The sequence below is a fragment of the Lottia gigantea genome (genome assembly GCF_000327385.1).
Source record: "Lottia gigantea unplaced genomic scaffold LOTGIsca_43, whole genome shotgun sequence".
NCBI lineage: Eukaryota > Metazoa > Mollusca > Gastropoda > Lottiidae > Lottia > Lottia gigantea.
Window position 1 is genome coordinate 1,062,432 of NW_008709504.1, and position 16,147 is coordinate 1,078,578.

The following is a 16,147-nucleotide window of genomic DNA, read 5'->3' on the forward strand; positions in this document are numbered from 1 at the left end:
AGTACAGCTTCTTTATTGTTATCAATTTTATTTAATAATTTGAGAAAAGAATCAAATATATCTTTCCAAAATTTGTTTCTTGTATCTTTTTGTAATTGAGCAATGAATTGACTTCCACAATTAGATAAATAATTTAAGAAATTATCACCATAATCAGCATTTAATATACTAATCCAAGGTTGTGATGGTTTAAATAGTTTTCTTATCCACGTGCATTTGAGAGCAGCTATGAAATTGCTGATATCTGTCATTTTTAAGCCACCAACTAAATATGGTTGAGTTATAATGCTGCGTTTTATCCTATCAATATTTGTACCCCAAATAAATAGAAATAAATCCGAATTTAGTTTTTTAATAAATTCTTGTGAGGGATTTGGAAGTGGAAGAAATAAATGTACCAACTTTGGAATTATAAGCGTTTTTATTACTGTTACTTTACCTATGGGAGTTAATTGTCTTTGTTTCCATAGCGATAGTAAAGTGCCTATCTTGGAATATTGTTTGTTATAATTAAGAAGAATCATATCATCAAGGTTTATACAAAAATCAAGTCCTAGTAATGAAAAAGATGAATTACCCCATTCTAATTTCCAGCGGTCGTGATGATAGACTACTTTACTATATTTTTTGCTTCCGATCCATACAATTTTGGTTTTTGAACTATTTATAAGACCCGAGAGTTTAGAGAAAAAATCAAGAGTGTCGAGAGAAGCAAACAGTGATTGTTTAGAGCCATCAAGAAATAAAGTTGTATCATCAGCAAACTGTGATATTTTATGCTCCTGATTTATAAAAATTCCGCATATATTTTTATTGTTTTTTATTAAAATGGTCAAAATCTCTGCACATAAAATAAAGATGTACAGTGAAATGGGGTCACCCTGACGACAACCTCTCAATAAATTGAAATAGTCCGAACAATGGCCATTTTGTATTACGCCAGCTTGCATATTAGAGTTAAGAACTTTAATCCAGTTTTGTATAACCTTTCCAAATTTGAAAAATTTTATTACTTTATATATGAAGGACCATGCAACCGAATCAAAGGCCTTTTCAAAATCAATAAGAACTAATAAACCAGATATATTATTGCGCTCAGTTTGATCCATTAAATCATCGTCGTGTATTTTCACTCATACATCTACCACTTATAAACCCTGTTTGAGAATTTGAAATCAAATCTTTCAGGACAGACTTAATTTTAGCTGCTATACAGCCTGATAATAGTTTATAATACACATTTAATAGTGTTATTGGCCTCCAATTTTTTAGAAAATGTCTTGGCTTATTGCCCTTTGGAATACGCGTTATTATGCCTAGTCTTTGATCAATTGCAAACATTTTATTATCATATGATTCATGGATGGACCGCAAAAGAAAATGTTTGATATGAACCCAAAAACACTTATAAAATTCTGCCGAAAAACCAGTGGAACCTGGTGATTTATTGGATTTCATTTTATTCAAAACATTTTCTAATTCCAATAGAGTTATTTGACCTTCTAAAGATTGAGATTGGTTATCTGAAAGTTTCTTTATATTGTAATCGTTCAAATTAGCATCTAAGTCATATTCTAATAATTCATCTTCTTTCGAGTCATAAAGATTAGCATAGAATGACTTGACCTGATTTATAATTACCTCTTGGTTGACTACATTTTCCCCGGTTTCTAATTCCAACCTTTGAATAGTTTTATTTGTATAATTTCTAGTTTCCAAGTTGCAAAAATACTTAGAGGGTTTCTCACCATCTTCTATCCAAGTAGCTTTTGACCTAACTATTATACCAGCCATTTCCTTTTTCCTTATGTCAAAAAGATTTTCTTTGCATTTTTGCAAGTTATCAATGTCCGAGTTGTTATAATTACTTGAGTCAATATTTTTCTCTAGGCTATCTATATCATTAATTAATGTTTTTTGTATTTTATTCCTTTCCTTGTTGATGTAAATTGAATAACCTATGGTTATTGAACGCAATTCCATTAAGAGAACTGGAAAGAAAGATGTGTCCGAAATTTGTAACTGCAGATTAGCATCATCTATTTGATCAATATAATCTTTATTATAGATTCTCAGTGCATACTGCTGTCTGATTTTTTTTATCTTTTTAATAATTGTTTGAACGTAGAGCTCATCATTCAATAGGTCAGTATTAAATTTCCAGAGTCCTCGACCACGCTTAAATTTATTAATTATTAATTCCAGTGTTACTGTTGAATGATCCGAGCGATACCCTGCGTTAATTTTAATATTTTTCACATTATTTGTTATATTATCAGACCAAGGGAAGAAATCTAGCCGGGCTTGTTTTTTGGGATTACTCTTACGCCAGGTATAGCGCTTTAATTGGGGATTTAATATACGATAGTAATCAATCAAATTGCATTCAGACATAAATTTTAAGACATATTGACGCGATTTAGGATTATTTACATGCATGTAATTAAACGTATCCAATTCAGGATCAAGAACTAAGTTATAATCACCGCATACGATAGCATATTAAGCATTATCAAATTTATTCAGGCATTCATGGATATTTTGAAAAAAGTTCGGTTTATCTTTATTTGGTCCGTATAAATTAATCAAAGTCAATCTTAAATTATCAATACTTAAATCTAGTACTATAAAATTACCTTCACTCCCTCTGATGGAATTATATATTTTATGTTCAAAAGTATTGTTAAGTAAAATTGCAACTCCCCTAGAATTTGAGGTGTGGCACCGTTATAGCCCCATTTATTATTAATAACTTTTTCATCTTTGTCAGTGAAATGCGTGTCTTGTAAACAGGGAATATCATATTGCTTTTGTCTATAAAAATGCAAAACATCATTTTGTTTATCTGGAGATCCAATTCCTTGGCAGTTAATTGTAATTATACTGATAGTACTCATTAATATTAGCGAGAACGGAAGCCTCATGAATGAAAGATAAAATACATTTCAGGGTGATAAATGCACACAAACTATATACAGACAAAACTACATAAATTCTGGTACCATTTGCAGTTATAACTAAAGAAAATAAATAAACGAAGCTCACGTTTATAATAATTTTACATAAACGTGACTTAAACATAGTCAGTTAAGAGTGCTCTCTTACACAATTCCAGATTAATTTTTTGTAGAATAGTATAGTCAGAGTGTCTTTCATTAATCCTAAAGAAAAAAAAGATGAAAATTCTACTATCAAGAATGTTGTAAACTTGAGTAAATAAATTTTTCGACCTACGAACAGAGCAGAATGCCCCTATAAATAATGATCTTACTACTAATCAATTACATGCATATTCTTAACAGAAGAAGGACAAAAAGAAGCAAAATAGACAATAGACAATATGGACTCAAACAGGTAAAATAACTGATATGGCGAAAACTATCAGTATAGGCATTCACATTGTCTCAAACCTATAGTGGGCCATATTAATGTACGTAATATTTCTATAGTATTCATTCCTAATTCCTTATTATTTTTATCTGTTTTCACAATTACATGCAAAGTCCACTGATAACTATATATGCAACGGAGTTGTTGTCGTGTTCTACTTGCAAACTTCAAAGTAGATTATTTTTACAAACTGTATAGTTGTTTGTAAGAGACTGGATACGGACTTACAAATGAGATAACAGCTAAGATAGTTGTTTGTAAGAGACTGGATACGGACTTCCAAATGAGATAACAGCTAAGATATTAACAACGTTTTATTTACACAATATTCAAACTAACAAGAGGTCTACACTAAATCTGGAGAATCCACCTGAGATCTTCTTCCTCTTAGCACGACGTGATCCTAACCCTTGCTAACGAATGAATCCTATGTCCTTCCTCCTTCCTTGCCAAATCGAGCCTCCCAAAATATGTTTTCGCCCTATATATATCCTCCGATAGGTGTCGCTCTGAACAAAGAAAATAATTTGAATTTTCTTCCAAATTTGGGCCGACATCTGGAGACACTAGTCTATTTTCTATTGAAGAAAATAATTTGAATTTTCTTCCAAATTTGGGCCGACATCTGGAGACACTAGTCTATTTTCTATTGTTACCAAGTACTCAATTAACAATACCCAAGATGTTAAGGTTGGTTGGTTGGTAGATGACAAGTTAACGTTCGCTTCCAGCGGATGCTGATATCGCAAACTAGGTAGTTGTTGGTAGTCGTAGTAGTTGGTAGTTGGATTGGATCAAATTGGATGATTCGGTGTTGTTGGTTTGGTTGTTGATTGAAGATGTTAATCTTATAGTAAGTACTTATAGGTAACAATAGACCTGTCCAGATAATTCTAGAGTATAGTAAATGCTATTATACCCTTTTGTTCCCTTCCTTGCCAAATCGAGCCTCCCAAAATATGTTTTCGCCCTATATATATCCTCCGATAGGTGTCGCTCTGAACAAAGAAAATAATTTGAATTTCCCTCCAAATTTGGGCCGACATCTGGAGACACTAGTCTATTTTCTTCTGTTACCAAGTACTCAATTAACCATACCCAAGATGTTAATCTTATAGTAAGTACTTATAGGTAACAATAGACCTGTCCAGATAATTCTAGAGTATAGTAAATGCTACTATACCCTTTTGTTCCATTACGACCCAAGGAGGTAATAGCATTAGCGGTGACCTCTTTTGTCTCCAGTCCAGGCAACTTTTTACAACATCGTCAAGGCTACAACTATAACTAAAGTATCAATTCATTTAAACCTCTTAAAGAGGGGATTAAAGAGAAATAGATCTCTTAATTAATTTCCATATTTTATTACGGAAAAACTTGATCACTTAAAATTTGGAATAACCCACACACCACTTTATCTGAACCAAAGGACTAAGTTAGACAATATTTTTTTAAGGGATCATACCACATCAAAGAGACATAACAATACCCACACATAATCTTCACCTTTAAGGAAGCGATCATGCTGGACTTTAATCAAAATTGGCCATAAACACTTTTTAATAGTCTGCGTATTTATATAACATTGTTATATAATGATTTTATTTGTTACTTTCTGGTAGATGTATCAGTTATTTTATATCTAACGTCGTTTGGTGCGTCAGATAATCTTTGGATTATTTTACTCTGGTCTTCAAAGATTTCTACTTTAGTTCTAGCTTTCCCTTTCATCTTGGCATATACAGATCCATTATCCTCATGCTGATTCGATTTGTTGTTGATGTTTAAGTCTACTGATCAGTCCAATATTTAAAGATGTGACATCATCAAATATCTTCATATTGTTTTGGAAAAATTTAGCACGGTGCTGCATTACTTGACTTTTAATTTCCGTATTTTTGAATTTTACAATAACAGCTGAGGTTTAGAGCATATCTTGAAGGAAGTTGATGAGCAGCTATCAGATCATGTTCACATAGTTTTATACCAGTAATTTTTTCAAAGACGTTCATTATCTGTTCAGACAATTTGACGTCAGCAACGGCTTGAAAATTCAGGATTTCAATATTTGTTTTTCTGCTATACTGCTCATCATGGTTGGACATTCTCACAGCATCATTGGATTTTTCTTGTATAAGTGTTATTTGGTTTTTTAGGTCCGACATCTCGGATTTCAGTTTTTTATTTTCAGTCTCTAAACTAATTAAATGTTCGTGATTGTTATTAGAGCGTTCAAGAGATTCCATTGCCATCTGAGAAAGGTCATCATTGAGTCCATTTTGTCTTTTAAACTATTTATCACATCCGAAAATTCATTGAGGTCTATTAGTGGGTCTTTGTGTAGAGAATCATCGTTTGATGTTGCAGTGGTCATAGTCTGATCGGTTGATTCCATGGCACTGGATCTGGTGATTTGCTTTTACTGAACACTTGACAATTAGAAAGTTATTGTTCGTAACACAATCAGTCAGACTATTCAGCTATATACATTGACCTCTTTCACTACCTTTCTACAGGTGTGTGTCTATTTATAGCCGTATGAGTACTCAGGTATAATTAGGTCAGGTCAACAACTTTGCATGTTCATTTTCCTACAGTATAAGATTTTATTTCACAAATATTACCTCACCCATTACAGTTCCAGGTAATATTATTTCTCCATAGGCTTCCACACACTTTAAACCACTTGCATGTAAATTTTAACAAAGATCACTCGTTCAATTATTGGGAAAAAAACTGGAATTGTGTAGAGCACCTTGGCTGTGTATTGACTAGCTAGCCACCATTTTTCTCCTTCTCTAATTTTTTCTTTGTAAACAAATGAAAAGCTAACTATGTCAACTATTTTTACTTTGCGACATTACAACTGTCATGAAATCTATCAAAAGCATTATCATGTGACACTACTGCCATGAATTAATATCAAAACTATTTTTAGTGTTTTACAATAATAATCCGATAAGATAGCATTACATTTCAATTGTGGCATTTGATAAATATTTTAAAGGTATGTTGTGTAATTATTATTACTATTACTATGTGACACTACAATTACTATTAAAGCTATTTATATTGTTTCACATGTCATTGCAAAAATATCCAATAAGATAGCTTTACATTTCAATTATATATTTCACATATATAGTGTGTAATTATTATTACCATTATTATGTGACATTACAACTGTCATGAATTCATTCAATCTTTCATTCGATCCTTTCTTATTAATTGTTTAGTTTAAGTATGTATTAATATATAAGTAATTTGTGTATTCATCTATGGTCTACAGACCAGTTAAATAACGTCTGACAAGTAACACGTATCGCAGCGTTGTATATAGCTGTATAAACTGTAAATATTTTCAATGTACATTCGTTTATCGTTATCATATTGTATGCCAAAATTTAAATTACATAGCTACACACGTCCTCTTAAAACACATCTATACATTCAACTATTCTAAAACACTCTTACTTCTGTCGGGAGACATAGAAGAAAATCCAGGACCTCCAAAATATGTCTCCCTTGTGCATCTAAATGTAAGGAGTTTACGCAAAAAAATTACCAAAGACCTATCCGCTCTCGATGTTATAAAAGCTGAATACTCGGAAAACTTTGATTTCATTCATCTAACCGAAACATGGCTTGACAAAAATACTTCCTCCGACACCCTTTATATCGATGGTTTTCATGCACCAATAAGGAAGGACAGACTAGATGGGCGGGGCGGTGGTATTTCTCTCTATATCCGTAATAACTATTTCTTTAAGCGTAGGGCTGAACTTGAGACTGACAATACAGAGGGCATCTGGATAGAGACAATTTTGAATAAAACCCCTTTCTTAAAAGGCACCTTTTACAGACCCCCAAACTCACACAAAGAAGTTCTCCCTGGCTTCAACTTCTGATGTTAAAAATATTTTAATTTTTGGCGATTTCAATATAGATTTTCTTAAACAAAAAAATTCCTTTATCCATGATGCTATTCACCTTTTCCATCTTAAACTTTTGATAACAGATGCTACTAGAATTATCCAAAACGAAACAGAAACCTTAATTGATCTTATACTAACAAACTGTAGTTGGCATGTCACAGAATCTGGATGTCTAGCAAACATTGTTAGCGACCACTGCCCTGTGTATTGTCGTCTAAATTTCAACTTCTCGCATCTATCATCTTTTAAACGAACTATCTGGGATTATAAAAGAGCCGACTTTGATAAACTTCGACTGGACATTAAGAGTATAATCTGGGATTCAATTGTTGACATAACTGACATTGAAAAATCTACAGCTATTTTCACATCTGAATTAATAAGATTGGCCAAAAACAACATACCAAATAAGACAGTAACAATTAGACCTAAAGACAAACCATGGAATTAGCAATAACATCAGAAAAATGAGTAGAAAAAAAAACAGATTTCATAAAAAGGCAATTAAATCAAAATCAGAATTAGATTGGCAAAATTTCCGGAAAATCAGAAACGAATATATTGGCATCATTAGAAAACGAAAAAGAGAATATTATGAAAGTATCGATAAGAAAATAAACGATTTTGGAAGCAAAAATTGGTGGAATCTTATTAATTGATATGTGAGAAAGCAACAAAACCCTAAAGGGGATTTACCACCGCTTGTCAATAATGGAGTCTCATCTTTTACTTCGAAAGACAAAGCAGACTGCCTGAACAAGTTCTTTATAGCTCAATCACAATTAGACAGCACGAATGCACAACTTCCGGTTATAGAGCAAAATTCAAATTCACTCTGCCACATACACATTATCCCTCAGGAAGTTGAAGACTTAATTTCTAATATTGATACTTCTAAAGCAACAGGCCCAGATAACATAAGCGGTAATTTATTGAAATCAATCAAGTCTGAAAAAGGGGACCCTTATGTACTCTTTTTGATTTAAAACAAGTACCTACACTATGGAAATCTGCCAAAGTAACAGCAATTCTAAAAAAAGGCGAACCATCTGACTGCAGCAATTATCGACCAGTTTCTTTACTCAGTATCGTATCTAAAATTTTCGAAAAATGTGTCTACAAAAATGTCTTTTACTTCCTGAGGGAAAACTCCATTATTACTAATCTGCAAAGCGGTTTTCTTCACGGCGGATCAACAACATTTCAACAAATAGATCTCTCTCACTATTTTTGTCAAGCCATCGACCAAAACTCATATACAAGGGCAGTTTTCTGTGACATCAGCAAAGCTTTTGACAGAGTTTGGCATGCTGGGCTCTGTCATAAGCTTGGGGCTGTGGGCATCAGAGGAAACCTACTTGAATGGTTTAAAAACTATTTATTCCATCTCAATCAAAGAGTAGTTGTAAGTGGAGTTTCCTCTGAGCCTAAAACAGTCCCAGCTGGTGTTCCACAGGGCTCTATCCTTGGACCATTACTATTCCTTCTTTATATTAACGATATTGTGAAACAAATCAAATCTAATATCCGACTTTTTGCAGACGATACGTCTCTTTATCTGAAAATTGATGATCCGAATGCTTCCGTTGAGGTACTTAACCATGATTTAAACACCATCAATAACTGGGCAAAAACATGGCTGGTATCCTTAAATCCCTTAAAAACAGAAACACTTGCACTTACTACTAAATCATAAACATTATTTTATCGAAAACCGGCAGGATGATTAATTGTATCAGATCTTTAAAATACCGACTTTGCAGGAAATTCTTTCTTACATACCCCTTTTATTCTCCCACACTTCGACTACTGCGACATAATTTGGGATGGGTGCATTGCCGAACTAACAAACAAATTAGAAAATCTCCAACTTGATGCACTCCGATTTATATCACTACAGGAGAGAAGAATATGGAGGGGGATCGTTGCACGAAGTATTTACAAAGTCAAACTTGAAAACAAGGCCTCGACTTTACAAAGTCATATTTCAACATTACACAATTACAAAATAAACCTTCCTAAAGTCAAAAAGTCAATGTACTTATTACAAAGTAGAGATATTGATAGTTTACTTTTCAAACTTTATTTCACATCAGACACCATTCAAACTTTCCTTTAAGAAAATGAATTCTTAACTTTGCATTATTGACATTATCAACTATGTCTTCCTGACTTTTCATTCGTGAAAGATGTAAGTTCGACCACTGTATTCTTGAGAGTTGTAAAGTCAACTTCTGCATTCTTGAACGTTTACCAAATAAGGTAACGTGACCTACTTCATTTACATAATCCGGAAATTCACGGAAACTAACGGAAATATAAATCAATAATTGCTCCTTGTCAAAGGGATTTAACTCTAAATAAGCCTCAAAACCGGATGTTCAAATGCGGCATTGGTCAATTGACATTTCGTCATTACTTGTATTGTAATTGTTGTAATTAAATCAAAAAACGAAAAATTTGTAATTCATTTCTTATTCAAATGAAACCTCTAAAAAGTCGTGTAATGAATAGAATCATTACATAGTTATCAACATTTTGGCCAGTGACGGATATCCGATATGGATATTGAAAAATGGCCAAATTTTTCCAATGGTCTCCTTTGGAATTGTGAATGCAATTGTTGGTGCCATTGACGTCCTGAGATGCCAATCTAACATATCAAGGTGTACAATGGGGAGAAATGCTTCTTATTCCTATAATCGCTAAAATATGGCCATTGACGAATATCCAATATGGCGGACTGGCCAGTCAAAGACAAAGCCAATTTTTGCACAGTCCACAGTAATGGGGGTGGGGCAGATTTTTGGATGGAATTGGCACAAACTCAATCACATATTGCCTTCAGACCTGTGAATATCCCTAAAATTCCAACATAATGGTATTTTCATGCTTAACTCTGTCACTGGCCAGTCAATGACGAAGCCTCTACCAATTTTTGAAAAATGGCAAATTTTTTCCTATGGTCTGCTATGGAATTATGAATGACATTTTTGGTGCCAGTGAGGTCCTGAGATGCCAATCTAACATATCTGGGTGTACAATGGGGAGAAATGCTTTTTATTCCTATAATCGCTAAAATATGGCCAGTGACGAATATCCAATATGGCATTTCAAACTTTTCAAACAGTAACAGAGTTAAGCATGAAAATACCATTATGTTGGAATTTTGGCGATATTCACAGGTCTGAAGGCACTACGTGATTGAGTTTGTGCCAATTCCATCCAAAAATCTGCCCCACCCCAATTACTGTGGACTGTGCAAAAATTGGCCATGTAGGGGCTTCTTCTTTGAGATGACTGGTTAGTCCGCCATATTTGATATTCGTCACTGGCCATATTTTAAAAAGCATTTCTCCCCATTGTACACCTTAATATGTTAGATTGGCATCTCAGGACCTCAATGGCACCAACAATTGCATTCACAATTCCAAAGGAGACCATTGGAAAAAATTTGCCATTTTTCAATATCCATATTGGCTATCCGTCACTGGCGAAAGAAATGTTGATAACTATGTAATGATTCTATTCATTACACGAATTTTTAGAGGCTTTATTTGAATAAGAAATGAATTACAAATTTTTCGTTTTTTGATTTAATTATAACAATTTCAATCAATCCAAAAAATTAGTGTATCCATCGGCCACAAAAATTGGCCGGCCACTGAAGTAATGACGAAATGTCAATTGACCAATGCCGCATTTGAAGTTTACTCCTCAATTGATTTTGAATAGATATACTTGTAATAAGCCTGCTTTCCAATTCATTCACAAGGTTTTGACTAATTTGTAATTAATATCTATTGCCGAAAGAACAAATGAATGTACACCAAATTTCATACAACGCAGAATTATTCAATCTTTAGTTCGTGAAAACTCTAGAAGACAAATATTCAATCTTCAGCGCGGTAATGAATAATAAAACGAAGTTTTGTCAAAATCCAGCAAGAACCATGCCTTCTACAGTTTTCATGAGCTACAAATTGAACGAGTTTTCAAGATCAAGGGCAATAACTCATACTAAATATTTTTTCGATTTTTCTGATTTTCAATAGGCTTTATCCTTGGGTGATAACAAACACTCAAGCCAAATTTCGTTAAAATCCATCAAGAAATGTGCCTTCTAGAGTGTTTACAAGCTAAAAATTGAACGCGTTTTCAAGAATAAGTGCAATAACTCATATTCAATATTTGTCGATTCTTCTGATTTTCAATAGGGTTTATCCTTGGGTGATAACCAACACTCAAGCCAAATTTCGTTAATATCCGTCAAGTATTGTTCCTTCTAGATTGTTTACAAGCTAAAATTTGAACGCGCTTTCAAGAACAAGGGCAATAACTCATACTAAATATTTTTCAATTTTTCTGTTTTTCCATACGGTTTATCCATGGGTGATAACCAACACTCATGCCAAGTTTCGTCAATATCCGTCAAGAATTGTGCCTTCTAGAGTGTTTACGAACTAAAAATTGAACGCGTTTTCAAGAACAAGGGCAATAACTAAATATTTTTCAATTTTCTGATTTTCGATAGGGTTTATCCTTGGGTGATTACAAACACTCACACCAAGTTTCCTCACAATCCATCAAGAATTGTGCCTTCTAGAGTGTTACAAGCTAAAATTGAACGCGTTTTCAAGAACAAGGGCAATAACTCATACTAAAATTTTTTCAATCTATCTGATTTTCGATAGGGTTTATCCTTTGGCGATTACGAACACTCATACCAAGTTTCATCAAAATCCGTCATGAATTGTACCTTCTAGAGTGTTTACGAGCGTTTCAAGAACAAGGGAAATAACTTTCTTCGATTCGCCTGATTTCCAATAGGGTTCATCCTTGGGTGATAACAAACAACCATACTAAGTTTCGTCGAAATCAGTCAAGAATTGTGCCTTCTAGAGTGTTTACGAGCAATTGTGGACGGACCGACCGACGGACGGAAAGAGGTGACGGCAATATACGCCCCCCATTTCATGTGGGCGTATAAAAAGGGGGGGAGAAGTTTTTGGGGGAAACGATTTTAAAATTTTGACGTTTTTGACAATTTTTTTCCATGAATTTGCCTTTATTTCGTGAATTTCATCCGACCCCCGCATTTAAAACATACTTGCATTGTTTACCTGGACTATATATAGGAGACGGACAAAATAAAGCAATATTATACTGCGACTGGGGAAGGAGTACCCCGGGGAAGGGTCTTCCTTGGGGTAAATGAGAGAGAAAAAAGGGGTGAAGAAGTTTTGGGGGGGAAATGATTTTAAAAATATGCCATTTTTGATTTTTTTTTTTCATGATTTTGCCTTTATTTCGTGAATCTTAACGGACCCCCGCATTTAAAACATACGTGCATGGTTTCCCGGGACTATACATAGGAGACAAAATAAAGCAATATTATACTGCGACCCCTACATTTAAAGCAATTTTTTACAAAATAAGCACCATCGAATATTGTTCACATTAAATGTTTATTTAATGTTTAATGTGCTAAAAATAATATTATAAACACTGGTCAATGAACATTTTTACATCAGTCTATCAAAATGTCGAATATAATATCTAGACACATTTTTGAAACATGGAAGGAAATACAAGACATTATCGGCCCAGCAAAAAATTAGCATACATCTGGCGCATTACGTCATGACCCGTTCTTGAATCAAGTCAAGAATTTTGCTCAGTGACAGTATATCGTTAAAATAATCCGGTCGCAAGTAAAACATACGTTTTAGCGGGATATTGCCCTCATTGCACCCTGCATGGCGTTGTCCGTCTTCATTAGCCCACATAAGACGTAAGACGTAAGTAAGACGTAAAACTCCATTAATTTCATTTCATTTCCAAATCAACGGAGAACGAAAAAACAAAACCTACAAGATTCTCTCCCTTACAAACTTGTCGGAAGTTCCATCCCAGAAAGCAACTGAAACGTCATCATATCAATTCAGACACCCCCCTCTAAGTCAAATTCAAGGTGTGGTTCAATATATGTTATTTGAATGATAAGAAAAAAAGGGAAAATACAAGTAAACTTTAACGTTTAGGCTCTTTATAGTCAGGTAAGAAATTTCATTATTCTGCAATTAGGCCTGTCCATTGAAAATGATGGGCAAATGGAGTTCAATGAACAAAGGAAATGACTTGTGAATTCTGGCGAGCGAATTTATTTTCATGAGACCTATTTGACCAATTCATTGTCCTATTTTGTTGTGTAAAATTTATAATATTGAGACCTTAGTGAATGAAATTACAACCTGGCATTGCTTTTGTCATTTTCTTATTGTGGATTTGAATTCCAGTCACCTCACGTAGAAATTAAATTATTTGAAATACTTAATATGAAACAAGGTCATCGGCCATTTTGTCCGACATCTTTATTGATCACAGTCAAAGAATTAGATGACATCATCGGGTTTTAGTTAAGCCTAAAATTAAAAGTAATGCATTAGTTTTGAAAATTTGCTATATTTTTTTTCTTTTCTTTGTCCGTATAATCAAATTGTGGTCACTTAACTTATAATACAGTGGTGTAACCTATTTTCGTGCATGTGTATAAGGATAGGCACCGAATTTCGTCAAAGTTAAAAAATAGCCCCCATTCAGTGCCCACTTATTGTTTCAAGTCCGCTCCAACAAAATCCGCGCGACGTAGACTTCACATACAAAAGTAAAACTATAGATGCTTGGTTAAGTCGCAGTTAAAAGTTCCCACAAATTTTTGGCTTACAGTACAGTCAAGTAACCTAATTTCGTGGAAACCTATTATTCGTGGATTTCCGGAAATAATTAATAATTTACATGAGCGACCTCCGCATTAGTTTGTTTTAATGAACATGGGTTTTCTGTACAATATCAGCTAGTAGAATGAATCCAGTATTTTCAAGCAAGGTAAAATGTATTAATGTATACTTTGACAAATGTACAAAATGGTGGATTTCACTTACTACCAAACGTCACCATTTTTTATCGGCCGAATTTCCTTATAATCCCAAGCGGTAATCGGAATTCCAAGTGTCGTCTGCTAGAATGTATTACAACGAATGAATTCACATGATCAATTAGCAGATTCCGTGTCAGCAGAAAATTTCTATGGAACACAAAGTGGACCGTATTTTTATGTTGTTTCAGCGACTTTTAGCAATAAATCATGCTACGTATCTTATTTTGTCAGTCGCTATTTTTTTTTTAAATCGTGGTTCTTTGAAGGAATTGTCACTAGTTATAATGAATTGAATTGCAAAAAAACTATATGAAATCGTATTTTTTTAAAATCTTTTTTATACGCCTATATATTGTCGTCGCCCCTGTCCGTCGGTCCGTCTGTCAACATTCCTTGTGAGCACTATAGAGACTACAGTTTTTATCTGATTTTGATAAAACTGGGTGTGATGCTTTAGATTGATAAGATCTCGGTCAAGTTCGAATTTGACATATTTTCGATGAACGTTTTTTGAGATATTGCCCTTGAAATTTGTTAAAAATTGTCCGTGAGCAGGATTGAAGCTACAATTTTCATCCGATTCTGATGAAACTTGTTGTGATCATTGGAATTGATAAGATCTCGGACAAGTTCTAACTTGACGCATTTTCGATTGAAATGTTTTTGAGTTATTGCCATTAACTTACGAAAAACGCGTCAAAATTTGTTTGTTAGCACAATAGAAGCTACAGTTATCAACCGATTTTGATGAAACTTGGTGTGATCATTGGAATTGATAAGATCTTGGACAAGTTCTAACAAGAGATATTTTTGATGAACATTTCTTGAGTTATTGCCCTTGACTTTGTAAACACGAGTCAAAAGTTGTTTTTTGCCCTTGATTAGAGCTGTGTGATTTAATTGTTTGTTGTATTTGGGTTATTGATATTGATTTTAAAAAATTTTGTGGAATTATTCAACATAAATAATTTCTTCAATATGAGAAAATTTGTACTTTAGTCACTAAAGACTGTTTTATCATTTCTGACAGCTGCCAGTGGGCGTATGTTAACTTGCATCGCAAGCTATCTTCATTCTTATAAACCTCGTACAATATTTTGAGTTCTTCGACCTATTCATCCAAAAACTCGTGTAATAGTACAGTATACGAGGTTTTTCGTTTTCATCCACAGAGAAAGGAACATTGAATCTCATATAATATGATATAATATATTACGAGGTTTTAAATATTACTGTTTTTAAACGTGTTATTTAATTAGTGGTTTTTGGGTTATTTACAATCAAGCTAAGAATGATAGCTTTTACGATCAAACGGAACCAAAATGAACCAATATGGCATAAGCTTAAATACAAGGTTTCAAGCCGTCACCCACGATTTGTGTATTGGATTTTTAAAATTTGTTTAAATTGTTATGTGTCTCATAAGCCTCTTCTGATTGGAAATGTCAATTTTTTTAATTTTTCTGTACCGGTATATATTTATATTCTAATGATTTGTGACACTTATTTAATAAAATAACTAATATAATTATTACAACTAGCAAACAAGAAAAGGTTTAATTAATGATAATCATTAATAAAATGACTATTACCCAATTAAAAGAGTTGATAATTAAATGATTAAAAGATTAATTAAGGTACCTCCACATAGTCTTTCTTTTCTCACCCTTTACATGAAAAGGCCATAGTTCTCTGAATCTGAATTGATCAGTATCCAGGCACATGCAGAGATGTGTAGCTCACAAGTCATCTGTGATCACAAAAACAACAAGAATTAGTTTTCTGTGAAAATTTTTTGTTTAATGAAAAACATTGAGGTAACTGACGCAACACGGGCGGTAAATGATGCAACCCGTGTGAATTTACAGTTCAACAAAAGCAA

The 16,147-nt window shown here is 33.5% G+C and overlaps 1 protein-coding gene across 1 annotated transcript in view; it reads left to right on the forward strand.

Annotated features, from left to right (window-relative positions):
- The first annotated feature begins 13,281 nt into the window (after positions 1 to 13,281).
- The window catches only part of LOTGIDRAFT_233776 (hypothetical protein), a 50,842-nt gene continuing 47,976 nt past the window's right edge, over positions 13,282 to 16,147 (forward strand). The window contains exon 1 of the mRNA XM_009060574.1: positions 13,282 to 13,384. The gene's annotated coding sequence lies outside the window, so the exon portion shown is untranslated. The remainder of the gene's footprint in view (positions 13,385 to 16,147) is intronic.